The 17,781-nt window shown below is 41.5% G+C and overlaps 1 protein-coding gene across 1 annotated transcript in view; it reads left to right on the forward strand.

The window, feature by feature from the left end:
* The first annotated feature begins 731 nt into the window (after nucleotides 1-731).
* The window catches only part of ERG (ETS transcription factor ERG), a 176,082-nt gene continuing 159,032 nt past the window's right edge, over nucleotides 732-17,781 (forward strand). The window contains exon 1 of the mRNA XM_063126625.1: nucleotides 732-806. The gene's annotated coding sequence lies outside the window, so the exon portion shown is untranslated. The remainder of the gene's footprint in view (nucleotides 807-17,781) is intronic.

Consider the following 17,781-nt stretch of genomic DNA (forward strand, 5'->3'; position numbering starts at 1 on the left):
TCTCTTTGAAGTCATTTTTTCTTTTCTTTTTCTTTTCACTGTGGCGTCACGTCCATCCTTCTATCATCAGGGTGTTTAAAGTTAAATATTCTCGGATGAGTGGTTAAAAAAACCAAACCGGCAAGCTTTTTTTGTTTCGTTTTTAAAAATTGTTCTTGTTTTTTTTTAAAAAAAGTGTTATCCCTTGTTCAATAGAAGCGGAAGAAACAAAACAAAACAAAAACCTTCCCTGCCGAGGTCGCTCTTTCTGCGATCGCCGTCTCCGCTTCCACGTGTGAGTCAGGGATCCGCTCTAGAGCCCCTTCCCCTCTAGCCACAGGAATGGTGGTGACTGAGAGCCCATCAGCTTCTGGGCGCGCAAGCCACCTCCCACCGAAGCCAATGGCCAAACTCCCGTGGATTTGAATGGAGCCGGCTCGCACCCACACGCAGCCTACGCTGAGTAAATACAGGCGCCGCCGCCGCCGCCGCCTCGCGCGTGTGGCGTTTCTGCTCCTTCTTCTTCTTCTTCTTCTGGTTGTTGTTGTCCTTCTTCTTCTTCCGCCACCTCTGGAGGCCTGACCGCTGGGGGAGGTGAGACCTCCGCGCGCAAGGGGGGCTTGCCGTGTAGGGGCGACGATTTGCGCTCGCCGAGCCATGATTGGCGGCGGAAAGAGGCGCTCGGAGGCCGGAGCCGCCGCTCGGGGCTGAGCCCTTTCGTGAGCCAGAGCCGGTGGTGGACGGGACGGGCACCGCTCCGTCGGCCGGCAGCCTTCCTCGCCCTCCAGTCGCCGGGCCCGCGCTGGCGGCCCCTCAGCTTCGGGGAGGTGAGTCTTTCCCTCGAGGGCTGTTCCGTAGGGGAGAACGAGCAGCCGTCGCTCTGCCGGCAGGTGGGCGTGGGCGTGAGGGAGCCCGCCGGCGGCCCCGGCTGCCTCAGCAGCTGGGCGGCCAAGTGGAGTGTGCGGCGGCTGAAGGAGAGGCTGCCGCGCCTGGCGGGCGACTCCTGGGCGCGCTTCGTCGCCTGCGTTGGAACGCCGCTCCCAAATGGGGGAGAAGTTTCGAGGGCGCCGCAAGACCTGAGGAAAGGACGAGCGCCTTTGCGCCCACCGCTGGGTGGGCTCTTTGGATTGCTGAACAGCCGCTGAGCGCCCAGGAGGCTTCGTGTGGGAGACTCCAGCTGTGGCGATTGTCGTGTGGGGGAGAGAGAGAGCGAGAGCGAGAGCGAGCGAGCGAGAGAGAGAGAGAGCCAGAGCCAGGGTGGATGCCCGCCTGGACCTTTCGGAGAGGGTGGGAGGTGGAGAGAGGGAAAGGCACTCTGCATAAGCCCAGAGGCACTCTTTGCTGTACTACATCCCGCAAAATTGAGCCTAAAAATAAGCCCTAAAACAAAAGGCAGCCGTGTTAGCCGTCAGCAAAATTCCAAAATCCATAGAGGGCAATACCTTTATTAGGCCAACTCAAAGATCACGAAAATGATCTTGGAGTTGGCCCAGTAAAGATATGACGCTATAGGGATTTGGGAACTGAAAATAATAGGCTTATAAGCGGAGGTTCTGGAATTTCGTCCTGGTGCATTTTCGGATGCTGCCTTTGGGTTCTAAAGTTTCTGTAGCATTCTGAATAAAGCAAGGAGTCTGTGAGGTGGGGGGAGCAGGAAGGGGGGCAGTTGCCCAAAATGTTGGCCCTGAAGGAAAGAGGTGAAAGTTGGAGCAGGAAAGGGAAAGAAGAACAGGACAGCAAACACACTGTGATAACTTGAAATCTGGTAGTTCCACAAACCAGGAAACGTAGAACAAGACAATCCTTTATAGTTTGTGTTATTGTACTGAATCCTAAAAGCTGTGAGCTTCCTCGATGTACTTGTAGCCTTCTCTGCTTTTAATCAGACCTCCTATCACTTTTTCTCTTGGTAATACCACTTGCTAAGGTGCTTCGATGGTGGTTTGTGGAAGACATACTTTACTTTTTTTTACTTTTTAAAAATAATAATCTGAATATAGTTTTTGAGAAAAGGCACAGTTACACATGTTTGGGTCATATTGAAGACAGCTATGAAAAACACACCATTTACCCATTCATTTTGCCACACGTGAAGTGGTAAAGAACACCCTGCACTTTTGAAATTATTACCTGGTTTTTCCTCATTAATTCCTCCCAGTGTTCAAATCCCATCTCCTCTCTCCCCCGCCCCGCTCAGCCATACATTTTTCTTTAAAACTAATGCAAGATCATTTAATAAAGCTAAATATGAAAACGTTATATGATTTTGTAGATATCTACATCCATGTATCACAATTCTTACTATTTTCACATTTTGGAAAGTTTCACATTTTGGAAAGTTTCGAACTTTCAGAATGACTGTTGGATTTTATTTGAACTAGTAAATATGTGTTCTTTTGTCACTGTAGTTTCACTCATTTAATACTATCACTTAAACGTACTTAATTCAATTTACTATCCACCATCCCACTTCCCATCACTCTTACTCCTATTCTGTGCACTGATTTTTTTAAAATGTTCTTTGTAGGTTACTATAGCATATCATTCAATTATTTGATACAATGGTGCCTTTCAAATGTGCACAACCCTGTCCAAGGTAAAGAGACCTTTAAATATTTGAAGTAATGTAATGAACGAGGCTCAGATTTGGTTTTGGTAGGTGTGCAAATGGCACACTCAGATGCAGGAAATTAATTTCTGTGATCAGGTGATTGTCAAGTAAACATAAATCATCATTTTATCAGAGACTCTCAGTATGTGGTAAAGTCAGCAAAGGCCTATTCATGATTGTATTCACTAGGAACCTATAGTACAGTAATTGCTACTTTTAAAATAAAAAGTCATTCTGGTCTAAATAGCATTCTGTAAAGTTAACAAAACCTTCAGTGTCAGAATAGTAGTTTGTGTGCTGCATTGTTTTCATGTAGTTTGGAGCCCCACCAGGGAAAGTGGAACAGTTAGGTCTATAGACTGCACATGGAGAACTGTCACATTCCTTAGTTTTAACCCTATAAGCACACATCTATGGTTTGTTTGAAGCAAATGGAGCAGACAAAGAGTGCTTTGAGTTCAGATAAAGAACCAACCAAAAATCCCATGAACATGTTTTTACCTTGTATGTGAATATACTATTATTAACCTAGGTTAGAATAATGAAATGAATGCATTTATTTCTGCCTTCAGAAAGAAACTCCATCTTATCCTGGTCAGGACATTTTTGTCTATTTCGGGAAGGAAATAGACAAAGCAAGAAAACTGTTATGAACTTGTCAGTACTTTAAAAGAAGGCAATTCTCTTATTTGTTGTCTTAGGTAAATAATGGTCAGCAAGCTAGCACTGTTTGTGCCACCATACAGGACATTTTCCTTACACAAATTGAATCTTAGTGTAAGGGGAAGGGCAGAATGCATGAAGGATTCCTTGAATGAGAGAAAGCTCAATAAATATTTGAGAGGTTACAGCTTTGAATAGCTTACACATCATTTTTTAAAATCAGATCTGTTCTCCAAAGTTAAACAAATCCTGTAGTATAAGATAGAATCACATGTTGCAACGATTGCATAAATGGTCTGCATTGTTAAGTTCCAAATGTAATTAGCTTTTTATTTGAGAATTTTGCTATTTTCCATTATACTTGATTTTGCTTCTTCACTTTAATCACTTTGGACCTTAATATCATTTCTTATATACCTCTAGCAGAATTTCAATTCCTCCCCTTGAAATCCTTTGAGCAGAAGTTGCATTTAGTATTTTCAGTGCACAGCGGTGACGTATTATATGTTAAAAAAACCACAGATAGTGACAAAGTTCACAATTAATATTGCTGTTGGAAAGTTGTTATTTAATATTAAAGGCTGAACAGATTCATCAGTACAATCAGTTAATTCACTAAATTGCAGGTTCGAAACATTCTTTGTTGTCATGATTTAATTAGTGTCATCTCCTATAATAACGCTTATGGCTTTGTTCTAAGTAATCCACATGTGTCCCTTGATTTAGATAGCATATTTCAAATTATTTTCTGAATAATATATTTGCCTTTCTTGTTTAGTCAAGTAAGACTGATGAGTTCGTCTCAAAATAGTACTTTTGCTGAGATACTGTAATTTAATTGATTAACAATGTAATCCTATGCATAGTTACTTCTTGAGTTCAGTGGGTCTTACTCCCAGGTAAGAGGGCATGGGAGCCTAAAAATAATACAGTTTATTGATTAAAAACCTTAATTTCTTGATAGTCTGAATGAATACTAAAACTGAAATGCAATATATTCCCATCATTATATGAGATGGCGAAGAATATTCTCTTCCTGTAGGACTGCATTGATGTCACCTGGTTTTGCAAGTAATCTATATTAGTTTGAATAAGAAATCTGAAAAACATTTAGTAGATGAGCTCCAACAGCTGTAATTTTCTTTTGTATTTTAAAATAGGATTGGACTTTTGATTGGTCAATTGGCTGATCAACGATTGTCCAATAATGGTCAAGTATTAACTCAAGTATTAATGAGAATAACAAAGAAGATAATCATCAACAGATCAGATAATTATACCAATAACCAAAAAACAAATAGGAGAGCAGTTACTGTGAAATGATATTCACTTGAACAAATGAAATGATTTATTTATTTATTTTTATTTATTCTGCTGTTCTTACAAGAAGCTGATGGTGACATACATCAATTCCCACACAACAACACTGTGAGGTAGATTAGGGTAGGACAGTGTGATTGGCTCAATGTTACCTTGCCGAGTAAGGTTTTGAACCTTGGTCTTCCTGGCCTTAGCCTGAAGCTCTGTTCATTAGACAATGGCCTTTGCCACTGATGTTGAGTTCCTGTCTGGAGATAGCCATTGGGAGAAGCTTTGCTCTGCTTCTGAGTTTGTTCCTGATGCTGCAGCTGGACATGTGGGCAAGCTGCCCTTATTTCTGCCCTTGCTAACAGATGACAGTATAAATTTCTTGTATACGAAAGCTCTCATCTGCACAGTAGCAATCTTGCAATATTGTACAATATTTGACTGTGGCCCAATAATAGGCAATTGACTGGTAAACTGATCATATATAACCAGATTGACTGGCATACCAACCCTAGTATAAAATTCTATCAGGTTCAAAATCAAACTAGGGCTGTGTTGAATCCCGCCCCCCCCCTCCCCCACAGGCCATGTTCATGGGTGATATTCAGTGATCTTTTAGTGTAACAAAATGTGAAATGGTGGAGTTTACTGGCACAGAGAAACCTGTTTCTGGAAGATGCTGGCTACCATCTTGGGGGGAAAGGGGCAATGGCTTTGAAGAGTTGTCCTTGCTGCTGGCAGAAGTAATAGCAACAAAGTGTGATTTCACTCCCCTTTGCCCTTTTATTCCCCCATTTGAGTTGAAAGTTCTCATCTGATAATTTTTGGCTGAGCAATATTTATTTATTTATTTAAAACATTTATATCCCGCCCTATATCATTAAGATCTCAGAGCAGCGTACAGATAAAAACATACAGTATAAAACAATAAATATATACAGTTAAAAACAAATTAAACCATGATCCAAGTTAAAACAATATATAATTTAAAAGCAATAAAAGTAGTTAAAACAGTTAAAACAATGTGCTATCTTAATAGCACAATCCTGTATATGTCTACTCAGAAGTAAATCCCATTGAGTTAAGTGGAGCTTACTTTTAAGTTAGCCTAGATGCTTTTTAGTATTTTTAGTGGGTAGGGTTTGGATATGTTTTTGTTATTTTCATGTGAAATTAATGGGTACTGCCCATTGTGACCTGAAGTATGAGATGGCAGAGTTGTTTAATTCAAAAACATCTAAACACACAGACACACACACACTGAAAGCACACACTTTCAGAAACACTTTGACTTTCATCAGATGAGAGGGGAAATCATGGTTCCCTACCATCGCTTCTCTGCTCCCACTTCTGTTGCACAATACTTCCTCTTTCTCACATAGAAGAAAGAGGAAGTAAACAATGACCACGTGGCCCATTCAGTGGACATTTTTGTCACGCTGCTTCTCCTGCACGCAGCAGGAGATTGCAGCAAGTTCCACCTCTAAAAATAAATTGGATTTATTGGGGTCTTTCTTTTTCTAGAAGATGGCCAGAAAAAGTGGGAGATGGATGGTGTCGTGAACAGGACCCGCGAAAATCCATGAGTGCCCAGTAATGAGCGTGCTATAAAATGCTTGTCTGATTATCCCTTTTAGTATAAAGTTTCACAATAATTAAGAGTAAAAATGCAGACAAGCCTCAGTCTATCATATTGTGACTCTGGAATAGCATCTCCCAACCTCTTGAATCTGTGGGGTTTTTCTAGAATAAGCAAGTTGAGGGCTGAAGACTTGATCATGCACCCATTGGACTGTCCCTTGGAAATTGCATACATGTAGGGTGACCATATAAAAAGGAGGACAGGGCTCCTGTATCTTTAACAGTTGTATTGAAAAGGGAATTTCTGCAGGTGTCATTTGTATATATGGAGAACCTGGTGATATTTCCTCTTCATCACAACAGTTAAAGCTGCAGGTGTTCTGCCCTCTTTTAAATATGGTCACTCTAGTAAAACTCCTGCAGCTTTAACTGCTGTGATGAAGAGGAAATGTCACCAGATTCTCCATATATACAAATGACACCTGCTGAAATTTCCTTTTCTATGCAACTGTTAAAGATACAGAAGCCCTGTCCTCCTTTTCATATGGTCACCCTAATACATGAGATGTCTGCCTGGACCATATTCAACTCCTCCTAAAGCCTGCGTCATAGGCCATGGCTAGACCAGGCCTATATCCCGAGATTGTCCCGGGATCATCCCTGTGCATCCAGATGACACACAGGGGATCCTGGGAGCAGGCAGGGACGATCTCTCCATTTGCCTGGGATAATCCTTAGGTCTAGCTAAGGCCATATACTTCATTGACTTTAGTGGTCTAGTCTTACAGCACAGGTTTTTATACCACACAATTTATGGTATCTTTCACACCTGCTTATTCAAAGAGATTTTAACTTTCATAATATAAACATCAGCAGGATATTTCCAACATATAGCGTAAAGTTATTTCTCATAGCTGGGGTTCATCAGGTGATGCTTTAGTCCTTGTTTATCAGGGAACCAACTCGGGTGCAGAACCATATTGGTGCTCCCACCTTACTGTAATCCTAATTTGTACTGATCAAGGCAGAACACTCACAGTGCAATCCTATACATGTCTATTTAGAAGTATGTCCTTCTGAATGCAATGGGGCACGCTCCAAGGTAACTGAGAATAGGATTGCAGTCTCAGTGATGTATATTAGAATCCACTGGAAGTTATTTTTGTATGGCCTTTATAAACTCACATTAAGCTTGGCTTTCTCTAAAAATGCAGAATAGGAGAGGATTTTTTTAAAAAATATGCTGACTGGTAACATATAGTAAGACTATTGTAGGTACAGAGTTGGCAGCCTAAAATTACTTGGCTAAATATAAATGTAAGTTAAAAAGTAGGCAAGGGGGATTAGAGGTTATATATCTAAATAGTGTGTTGTGAATTTATTTGTTGTAAACTGCATTTAACTTGTTGCTTATACATTTAGAATGATGTGTGTGTGTGTGTGTGTGCGTGTGCGTGTGTGTGCAACAATTGTCATGAATGTGTATCTAAAATAAAAAATAAAATAAAATATCCCCTCGAGTCTAGCATTTTTCATATTAACTGGGGAACTAAAAGGATACTTGATCTAGAATAAACAGGAATGACTTTGCCAAAAGTTTGGGTCCCATAAGATATTTGAATGAAAGCAAAAACTCCAATTAATTTCAGTGGAATTTCCTTGTTTGTGATTGCATCCTAAAGGGCTTCCCCCAGCCCAAGTTACATTTTCTGTGCCAGGGTTTTAATTTTAAAAGTGGAGATTTGCTACTGGAAATATATTATTGTTGAATTTTGCTTGCATCAGATGGAACTCTTTTCCAGCATAACTTGTTTTTAACAAGAAAAAATATACTTCAAGAAAAAATTGATCCAGAGGGCCACGCCGAAGCTGCACATGCACATTAGGGCTCTTTCTGATGGCATACCCTTCTCCCTCAGTGTCACTTGACAAGCTTCTCCTAAAAGTTGAGGGGACTTCAGAAAGGGCCTGTGACAGAGACCAAGGAACTGCTGTCAGGGCAGGAGCAGGGCAGTGACAAATTCCAGAACACTCTTTTAAAAGAGCTTTCAGGATAGCAGCCTTGCTACTTATCTTGTACAAAATCCAAAGGACCTATTCCTTCAGAGTTATGAGGTATATTTCATGTAAAGATATTATTTTAATATTCACTTATTGCAGTTTAATAGCACAGTCATTAAGGCTGCAATGCTAAACATGCGTATTGAACATAATAGATTTTCTTTTGAGCAAATATGGATAGGACTGCATTATAAAGCTGCTAAAATACAAAAATGATAAATCTCTGATTCTTTTCATGACAATTTGAGCTTTCTGGATATTTAAATTCTTTAGGTCAGACATTTTATTAATTAAGCAGCGAACCTCATATTTTTTCATGATGGGCAAACTGGCCCTGTTGTCATAATTTGCTCAATGAGGTATGGGTCTAATATTATAAATTTGGACAGAATTTTTCTGTTATTACACATTTTCAAACTTTGCTCATGCATGTCACTGAGGGGAGAGAGAGAGAGAGAGAGATGGCATTTTGCTTAATTTTCTGATAAAGTTGTCAAGGAGAAGAAGTCAGTGACTAAAGAATTATATTAAAATCATTGTGTACACCTGTGTGATTTGAATGGGACTTTTTCATTTCCTTTGGAAAGTAGAGTTACAGCAATCACCATTTGAGCATATGCAAAGATGGCAGAGTTTAGATACTTAGCCATGTCGAATGTACATAAAATATAAACGAACTGCTAAACAATCTTGATTTGAATTACAAAAATATTAAAGTTCACTGGAGTAAAGTCAGAGCTTGTTGTGCATTCAAGAATTACAGACCTACTAGATTTGACTTACAAGGTGGCTAAAAGAGAAATCTTATGGATTGCTCTGTTTATAGAGAGAGGGCACCCTCTTCTCTCCTGTGCCCTGCTGTCAAAATCTAGGCAGGGCTGGAGGAGGATGATCGCTTCCCATTCCTCCTTAATAAAAAATATTTAATCTAGATGGGCCTCTAAGCTCATCTAGCTGACCTATCTTGTTGTGGACAGTGATGGAGAAGCCATATGATCCTGAGGACCCTGACCTCTCCTCTCCCCTCCATGCCTGCCATCCTGCTCCCTTTTTGACCCCTCCAGGGTCTTCTGAGGTTGATGCTGCAATGCTTTCTATGGCCATTGCAAGAGGGAGGGTGAATGGCCCGTTATTGGATTCCCCCTCTCAAGGTCAGTCTATTATGGACTTGGGAGGGGAAATCTGACATATGCTAGGGCTCATCTACACCTAGAGACCTTTCAAGAGGGTGGAGGGATGATCACAAAGTTTTCTGCTTAGGCGATCGTCCCTCATGGGTCACACACCAGTGAGTTTGCCCGCAATTTAAGGAGAGCCATGTTGTTGTTTTAACGACTCCTGGCTGTTGTGCAGGAGCAGAGTTGACAATGCTCTTCCCCTCACCCCAATACCCATGGGCTCTCTCTGCACAGCTGGTTGCTGGTTTGCTGAGCCCCACTACTCGTGAGGAACTGCAACAGCTTCGTGCGTGGAGGGTACACTAGCTGTGCACCTCAGGATTTTTGTGAGAGCAGGGAAAAAGCTGTCATCGATATCCTGGGAAAACGGAGAGTTCATCCCTAGATCACCATGGGATCAGCTGTGTGTCTTGTGGCACAGTAGGGATGACCTCAATAGTATTCTGGAATAAACGGCTGGTGTGGATTAGGACCTACTGTCCCTAGGATGCTCTCCCAGGTACCAAAGGATTTCTCTGTAAGTTAGAGTTTGGGTGACAATACTAATATTTTTGCTAAACACTTTTAGATAGTCTGCATCGGAAATTATCAGGCCTCTAGAAATAGGTATTTAAATCTGGGTTGTTGTTGTTTTTATAAAAAAAAAACACCTAAGGTTGCAACACATACACCGTTTTATCCTATCTCTCCCTAGCAAGGGAGATAAAAGCAGAAGCAGCTTTCTGGTTTGGATTCCTTCAATAGATTGAAAACAGTGCATGCAGGATCGATTTAGATGTGTATCTGGATGCACATCTTCGCTGATGTGCATTTGAATGCAAGGCATCCCATGCAGTCAGTTCCTGTTCAAACTCCATAGTGTATGTGGGGTTGTACATTTCCAAATGTCATCTTGGATTGTGTGCACAATCTAAGTAGTTTATTATGGCATATGCTTTTGTAGGAAGAAGCCTACTCTGTTAAAAGCATGAGGTAGATAGGACTAGTGATTGCCTGTATAAGACCCAAATATTTTTGAGGACATTTGTGATAGTAGTTAACTATTCATGGTCTCTGAGTCCTTATTCAGGCTATGTTGTTTTTATTGCTGCTGGTGCTGTGCTTGTTTTGTTTTATTATGCTTTCACATGTTTTGATGTTATGCTGCCTTGCAAGTTGTTTTGAATGGAAAGGTGGGATATAACACATTAAATTCAAACAAATAAATATGCACATACATGGGTATAGATAGAGATGGATTTAGGTGCAGGGAAGGGGAAAAACAAATTAATAAGGTGAGACCTAAGAGATAACAGAAATGCAAAGAGTATATGCTGAGGTGTGAGACATAGAGTAGGTGTCTCTCAGAGATTTCCATGCAATAAAATCTTTGTCCAGCTCTCTCTCATAAAAGGCTGATTTATTTAGTTAGCTGCCTTGCAGATTCAAACTGGGAATCGAATGCCGACTTGTATGCTTTTTGGCTCCTACAGCATCACCAGGAGTAAAGATTTTGCAAGAGCAATGTAGCTAACAAGTCTCTTGATGATGCATGAGACTGAATGGAGTCCATCTAGCTCTCTCAGTCCTGTTTTGGTGCTGCAGAACTAAAAAGGAATGAAAAGTAATAAAGACCTATTTTGAGCACTAAAATAAGCAGACATGACTCAGAATACTTGCAGTGAATAGAGTGGTGAAGTAAAAAAGGTGTCATTTTTACACAGTCATTTTTCTGACCATAATGGCCTTTTAAACTCTTACTAAAATAGCATATTTGCTTAGGCACTTTTCTTGGAAAACTGAGTAGAAAGGAGGGAAAAGGAACTTTGCAAGATTTGAGCAAAGTAGACATAACTTGTGGACAGGACCCTTTTGAGACAATTTTGAAAAGAACTCCAGTTTTAGTAATTTTGACATTTGGTCAAAATTAATAATTCGTTTACATCTGTTTTGGGCAACCTATACTAGTAAGTCAACTGTAGATTGATTTCAAATTGTTCAATGAATTCCAACTACATTTCATGCCTAACATTGAAAAAAGAATATACAACAGCCATGGTCTGAAACTAAAAATATGCAAAGTGACTGGTTTAAATGCAATGCTAATTGGAAACTGCAGCTATGAAATCCATATGCCCTTGCAGAACCTGAAGAAATGACATCATAAATCATCACACAGACTGAAGGTTTCATAGCTCCACTATTGTTTAAGAGAGACTAACAACACAAACCTATCATGCCTACTCAAGAATCAGTCCAATTGAATTCCATCGGGCTTACTTTTGAGTAGACGTATATAAGGTTTTTCACCATGAGTGGCTCATTACTTTTATTCATTTGTCTGTTTTCAATTAACTCAATGCAACTACACCAAGAGACAGAGTATACAGTTCTTAAAAGATGCAGCTAGCAGGTACATTTTTTTTCCCTTACTCAAAAGTTAGCATGGGGGACCTGACCTGGAATGGGAACACTAGCATAGGGGTGGGTGGGTAGGAGGCTTTAATCCTTTTCCCCCGATGTGGTCCCAATCTGGATTGTTCTGCCATGCTTGCAATCTGTATTTCCAGATTTTTTTTTAAACAAATCAATCCTCTTTTGGCAATAAAAAAATTCAGGCATAAAGACCTTGTTCTGGATTGGGGCCACAGTGGAAGACCATCCAGAACAATGGAACTTTTTATGGAGTGGGATTGCCATCATGCCAGGCTCCCAAAATGGATTGGGTTTCACAAATTTACTTTTTGGGTACGGAGAAAAATGATGGAATGTCTTGCATTTGATCGTCTTGGGCCTTTGCTAGACCTACCTGTTCTTTCAGGTTGGACAAGGGGAGACCCCGCAATTCAACTATCGCAGGATCTCGCCCTTGTTTACATGTGAGGCGCAACGAGCTCTGGAGAAGAGCCGTTGTGCCAGCCATTTTTCTTTAAATTTTTAAAGGGGAAGCAGTGCAGGAGCGCTCCAGCGATGAAGGGTGAGGTTTTTTTTAAAAAAATAATACTTTCCCCGCTCTCCCCACCCTGCCCTCGATGGGCACAGCACTCCTGGGGAGCGCTGCGCCCCGTGTGTGGCTCCCGGATACGCACGAGTAATCGCGCGAAGCTGGGGAGAAGCTGCTTCAATGGGCCATATGCTCGCGGTCTCAGCCCAAGACCATAGGAAAAAACAGGCCAAAAGTGGTGCCACTTATCCCGGGGACAGGGAGGGTTGATCCCTGCCTGAGCTCCGGATCCCCTGTGTATCATCTGGATGCACAGGGGCGATCCCGGGTATCAGCCTGGGATAACCCCTTGTCTAGCTAAGGCCTTGGTGACCAGGGAGAGATGAAAAGAAAGGCTAGTTAACAAGACAAGGAAATGCAGCACCAGCACCACTGCTTTGCCTCCATGGGGTTAGATCTTACTGACAATTGTCTTAATCTTATATATTATAATTAATTAATATCCTGCCTTTCCACCAAAAATGGTGCTTAAAGAGCTCTTCTTGTACCTTATTCACGCTTCTAATACTGATAAAGAAAAGTATAGAACAAGGGAAAGTGTGCATGCATGTGCAATCTGAGTGGGGTGAGGTGGGATGGGGTAGGACAAAGGTGGAAATGTCACTAAACAGCCAGTAATAAGCATTTTCCCTTTTGTGGGTGGATGGGAACTCATGAGGTAGAAATGGCAATGGACAGATGATTAGCCACTTTTCCACATGATTGTAATGTAGCCTCAGAAAAGGAAATTGGTGGTTACCGATTTTCTCACAGTAATGCCTTATTTTTATTTTTCCTTTGAAGGACTTTTCCTTTGTAGGGCAAAACTACACATTACTATGGAAACTTTTGAATGAATCTCCATCTATTTTAAGCTTTTACAAATAGCAGTCATGAAGAGGGGGCGATCTGGATCTGGATCGCGGGGAGATGTGGGTTTTGTTTTTTGTTTTAATTCTTTTACCCTTGCTCTGCTTTACCAGTGAAAACTGAGCTCCTCCTCAAAGCTACTACTTGCCCTGCTAAGGACCTCCCTCCCAATACAGATACAAACCTTCCTAAGATAAATGTTTTTAGCAGAAGTCAAACTTGATGTTTTTAGGCTTTATTTGTGGTCTTTTCTAATATTCCAGAAGATGTCCTCTCATCCTCATTTAGTAATTGTAGAAATATTAAGTAGATTTGATTTATGCTATAAAAGTTTCTTTCAGAAGCTCTGTAGCTGGTGTTACTTTTTGTTGTTGTTGCTCTGAGACTAATTAGCAAGTTTGAATTTGAAAAGGGATTATACTTGATTCAGCCTTCCCCAGTCTGGTGTCCTCCAGATGTGTTCGACTGCAATTCCCATCATTTCCAGCCAGCATGGCAATGGCCGTGTCGGCTGTAGTCCCAACATACACGGGGAAGGCTGGTTTGGCTGTGGAATTTGAGTCTGTCTGGATTTTTTTTAAAAAAGAAGACACATATTGCTTGTTCTGAAGATACCTTTGGTATGACATATGCTTGTGGCATACTGTAAATGAGATGATGACCATGGATAGATCCATAGATCCACAATAACATGGTTGAAATAGATTTTACTTTTACTTACATTTTAGCCATAGAAGACTGATTTCTATATGGGGTGCATTCTGCTAGAGTATAAATACATTTCCAGCTACCGCTGAAATTCTCCCTTCTTTTATTTTAAAGAATGTTAAAAGAGAAGCATCTGCTGTGTGCCATACTATTGCATTTATGACTTGATTTGCTCACTATTGGATTGGTGGCCACTCTAATAAGGGGAACCCCATGTTCTATATTCAGATTTTATCAAGGTGTCTTGCAGTACATGTTTCAAATCTCAGCTTTCTGAAGTGCCTTTATTATATCACCGTGTGTCAAAGGCATCTATAACTGGCATGCTGCAAACATAGCTATGGTTTTGGCTGCCACTGCAAATCCCACCCTTCTCCATATGAATGTGTCTCAAGTTTGTCAAGGGAGAACTTCCAGACTTCTACATACCTACTTTCTGTTACAAGTGTGATTTGGCTAAACTTCTGAACTCCTAGCCTAGAACAGTGAAGTAGATTTTGTGTTCCATGATGTTTCAATCCCTTGGATGCAATAATGTTTGATTTGCAAACTATCCTAGCAACTAGTTACTAGAGTGTCATGGAGGCTGTCTAAATGCTCTGAAAGTGTATAATCTGTTGATTGTACGCTGCCACTACAATGTGCACCCATCCCAGGGCTTTCCACTGAAGCTGTGGAGAGAAAAAGTTTGGGACTTAACTCGACTTTGTCCTCCAGAGCGAGGTGAAAATGCACAAGACAACGTCAAGACAGCCCCTCGCCTCACTCCAGAGTCACAGTAGTGGCATGGCCAGGCGGTGCCTGGTGGAAGGTGACCTGTGATTGGTCGCCTTCCACCACGAAGAGGGTAGGGGTGGCTCCAGTCCCTGGATAGTCACCCAGAAACCTTGCGCTCACTCCTCAGCCTCGGGATTACCCAATGCCACCCTGGGGGAGGGAAAGTGCGGGGTCTGAGAGATAGGCGGCACCAATATGTTGTAGAAGCACTTTTTAATAATATTGGTGTCCACAGGATCTGAATCTGACAATTGGCAGGCTTATGTAATATGTATGTTGCTACCACTTCAAACTGCAAGTGTGAGAATGTAATGTCTGAATGCTTTGCATACATAAACACTTCCTATACATATAAAACCTGCATGCCAGAGAAAGGGCTGATCGAAAGTCCTTTCCCTTGACATACTACCTTTGTATATTCAAAGAGCTTACTTATGCAAGGAATTTGTTTAACAAATCAATGTATGTGGGAGGACACAGGGGTGGCACCAATAGACGGGCACCTGCCAGGGGCCTATACTCCAGCAGGGGGCCACTGAAAAGAGGCCCCTGGACTTGCTCCTCTTCTTCACCATTGCACTCTGCTTACAAGCTACAGTCTGGCCTCTCCCTCTGGCCAGACAATGGTGGTGATGACAAGGCGGAGCAGTGGATGTCACGGCCTACTTGCTCACTGCTTGTCTGCCTCTCCAGCAATGATGAGAAAGAGGATGAGGCACAATATCTGGTGTCTCTAGCTTATCTGGTGTGATGGCTTGGGATGCTGCTACCTTGATGAAGCTAAGCGGGTCTAGGCCTGGTCAGTTTTTGGAAGGGTGACTACCAGGGAACCCCATGTACATTGATTCCTGCATTGAGCAGGGGGTTGGACTCGATGGCCTTGTAGGCCCCTTCCAACTCTCTGATTCTATGAGTAGCTGGCCACGAGGAGGTTAGACTCACTGAGGGCGAGGGGCTATTGCCTTTTCAAAACCTGAAGCCAGAACTGGGAAATAATTTGAAGAACATTAGCCGATACACTCTAGCAACAGATAAAGGAAGTCTTTCACTGAGCTTTTCCTAAACTGCTCACTTGTGATCAGAGGAGAATAGGGCAGTGGAGGCAATATTGTGGTACTCTCTGAAAGTTTGAGGGTGTGGGGAAGCACCTACTCAAGTAAGTATTCCACATAGCTGCTTTCTCATTTCCATGAGCCAGTGTGGTGTAGTGCTTAGGGTGCTGGACTGGGACTCGGGAAATCTGGGTTCTAGTTGCTACTCAGCCATGAAGCTCACTGGGTAGCTTTGGGCCAGTCACTGACTCTTAGCCTAAATTACCTCACAATGTTGTTGTGGAGATGAAACAGAGAGGAGGAGGATCATGTACACCACCTTGGGCTTCTTGGAGGAAAGGCAGGATATAAATGTAATAAATAAATGCACATGTTCTGTGGTTATTTCTATATTTCTTTTCCTTTATAAGCATATAGGGAAACTTGGGTTTTCCAGCATTATAGAACCTAAGAAAGTAGTCCTCCCAACAGCAGAATGGAAGTAGAACCTGTAAAGTTGGAGCATCGGGTTAAGTGCATATCACACTGCTTATGTGGCTATGGGCTTTGCTGGGCTTCAGAAAGTGTTGGACCAATCTTGTACAAATCAATGTGAATTTCTTTATTTAATATTGAATAAAGGGCACAGTCCATGCACCCAAAGGCCATAGGGTACATACACCTTGATGAGAGGAAATGCTATATTTCCATCAAACACTATTGCACTATTTAGGGATAATGGTAATTTAGCAAAGGTTTTGACAACTACTGTAGAATGTTAAATGCTGTTCTTCAAGGAGCAGATGTGAACCTGATCATTTTCTTAGGCTAGCCAAGGTATTACTGTGCAGCTGTGTAATATTAAATATATTTTCTCTTGTAAAAAAGCAGAATCCTCCCCCCCCACCTGCTGCTGCCTTAAAATTGCTATTGTGCCCTTTATTCCAAATGAAAATCAGTCCATGAAAACAACAACACACATTTGGGTAAATGATGAGAGAAATAGAGCTGTAAAGGGTTAGTTATTGCTCTCTGAATAGTACTTCTATGAAATGGAAACATAGATGGTTACAGATGGAGGCTGTTTCATGAAACGCAGCATATGGTTCTACATCAAAAATATAGGAGTTCTTGCTTGCAGCAGTGGGATCTCTCTGGTCAACAGATGGTCAGCACTGTCAGCTTTGACAGTATTGATAATCTGTTACTGGGATGAGGGGTGGGGAGAGAATAACTGCAGTCAGCCCTTCTTTCTCCCCAACAAGGTGACTGTAGGAGATGAAAGGCATGTGGGGTGGGGGTGGAGATACTTACAGACCCAGTTCAGCAAGGGACAATATGTGTAGAGCCCTGGATACTCAATGTGGAGCAATCCCACTGCTCTTTGTGTAGCACACTCTTGCATGCGTGGGGTCAATCTTGAAGGAGTACTGTACGAGGACACATGTTTCAGTGCAATGGTTGCCCATGTGCTGGACTGCCCATGTGTTTTTCACATTTTAAAATGAGGAAACAAGGACATCGTGAAACATGTTTCATAGTTTGTGATGTTAGTTTTTTTAACATCTGAAGGGTAGGGAATAGGAGGAAAAGACCAACAACAAAACAAAATGGAGGCTTGCAGATATATATGGTGTGTATGTGTAAAATCCAATGATTTCCTATTGATATGTGGGGGAAAATAATAAATTCTGCTAAATTATTATAGAATGCCATTAGGGAATGTAGACATCTATGATGAAAATGGGTCTACCCATGATCTAAGCATATTATAATCCGGGTAAGAAGGATCATAAGAAGAGCCATGCTGGATACATCTAAAAGCCTATCTAGTCCAGTATTCTGTTAGCACAGTGGTCAACCAGATGCCAACATACCAGAGGCCATAAATGATTTTATAGAAAGGAAAGGAAATTGATAAAGACCCTTATTCACTAATTTTTAGTGCATGAAGCAAATTAATTAAACTCAGTTTGTTCAGTTTTATTACTTGGCTTTGGAGAGCGCAGTTACGACAGAATCCTATTTTGTGCAAAAGGGAAAAGATGGCAG

This window comes from Elgaria multicarinata, chromosome 5, assembly GCF_023053635.1.
Source record: "Elgaria multicarinata webbii isolate HBS135686 ecotype San Diego chromosome 5, rElgMul1.1.pri, whole genome shotgun sequence".
Taxonomy (NCBI): domain Eukaryota; kingdom Metazoa; phylum Chordata; class Lepidosauria; order Squamata; family Anguidae; genus Elgaria; species Elgaria multicarinata.